This window comes from Triticum aestivum, chromosome 2B (assembly GCF_018294505.1).
Source record: "Triticum aestivum cultivar Chinese Spring chromosome 2B, IWGSC CS RefSeq v2.1, whole genome shotgun sequence".
Classification (NCBI taxonomy): Eukaryota; Viridiplantae; Streptophyta; class Magnoliopsida; order Poales; family Poaceae; genus Triticum; species Triticum aestivum.
Window position 1 is genome coordinate 61,132,121 of NC_057798.1, and position 1,702 is coordinate 61,133,822.

General features: G+C 52.2%; 1 pseudogene; it reads left to right on the forward strand.

Annotated features, from left to right (window-relative positions):
- Positions 1-1,134, forward strand: part of LOC123040438 (pentatricopeptide repeat-containing protein At2g15980-like) — a 1,605-nt pseudogene extending 471 nt beyond the window's left edge.
- Positions 1,135-1,702: the final 568 nt, after the last annotated feature.

Sequence of the window (1,702 nt, forward strand, 5' to 3'; positions counted from 1 at the left end):
CCTCTCCGCCTCCGCCGCGCACGTCGCGGCCGCCTCCCGCCTCCGGCGCGTGGCCATATATGTCCTCTCCTCCGCCACCTGCCACTACTCCCCCTCCCAGATCTTCAATGCCATCGCTGCCACCTTCCACCGCTTTGCGTCAGCCCCCTTCGTCTTCGACCTCCTCCTCCTCGCTTGCCACCGCTCCCGGCGCGAACCCCTCGCGGCGGCCTCCATCACCCGCCACTACCTTGCCTCCGGCACCTGCCCCCTTCCCTCTACCGCGGCGTTGCTCTTCCGCTCCCTTCCTTGCGCCGAGTCCGCCCTCGAGATGTACCGCCAAATCTACACGCGACCGGGTCCAAGAACCAACCGCGTGCTCCAGCCGACGGCACAGACCTTTAACTCCCTCCTCCTCGCTTTCTACCGCCATGGCAAAAGTGCGAAGATTTCAACATTGTGCTCGACGAAATGGACAGGTACTCTTGCAAGCACAATGTGGGCACTTACAACATTCGGATGGCTGCGTGCTGTGATGACAGGGAGATGGTGAAGGTATGACGATTGTGGAATGAGATGGTTCAGGGAGGGATCCAACAAGATGTCACCTCATACGACATGATGATTGGTGGGTATTGTGCTGCCGGGGAGGTGGGGATGGCAGAGGAGATGTTTAAGGACATGGAGATTTGTGGGATTGAGCCAAGTGTTACAACATTCGAGTGGTTGGTCAGAGGGCATTGTAGGACAGGGGATGTTGATGCTGCGATGCTTGTTCGCATAGACCTCAGAAGGAGGGGGTTTAGTATGGCGGCGGAGGTTGTCGAGGAGATGGTTCATAGATTGTGTAAGAAGAGGAGAGTTGAGGAGGCATTAGGTATTTTGAGGGCGGAGATGAAGAACGAAGAGTTCGCACCGAATCGGGGAAGCTATGAGGTACTGATAAGGGGATTTTGTGAGGAAGGGGAAGTGGAGGTGGCGATGAGACTCCAGGCAGAGATGGCTGGGAAGGGATTCAAAACCTGTGGTGAGGTATACCATGCTTTTGTCCGGGCTTATGAGAAGGATGAGGACCGTGAGATGGTTGAGAGGTTGAGGAAGGAAATGGCAGCGATAGGCATCGAGGATGCAAGTGACCCGGATTGTATGCAATGATGCATTTTTCAAGCTTCGTATGTTGCTGTTCAGGACACTGGTAAATTCCTGTTGTACTTGTCTCATCCAATTTGGCTCATCTCCCGTCTTTACACTCTACATACTAGAGTTTAAAAAAAAAATCTCAAGTTGTATCTTAAGAATATATGGAGTCTCAGGGTCCTCCACCTCTATCTATTCCATCACCGCTTCGTCCACTGGCCGCCGAGACGAAGAGATTCACCTTCATGACTTCTTCGTCCTCGCCATCTCTCCGTTCGACCACAACCTGAGGTCCGGTCTTCTCCCCTACTGTAGGTGAGCTGCCAATGCGATTTCATCCATCCCTTCTCCTCTTGTTTCTTCACTATGCCTGTGTGTTGCCTCTCCATCACCGGTGGACTGCTAGTTGATTGCTGCTCTATCTCTCTCGTGTAATCACTTGATCTGTAATTTCTGTATGATCTGTTTACATCAGAAATGATCTTTTAAACTTATATACAGTATTGATTTATCTGCATTGCAAGTTGGATGCTGGCTGCTTGATCTATCCCTCCCTTTGTAATCCCTTAAGCTGCAGTTTTGGCAT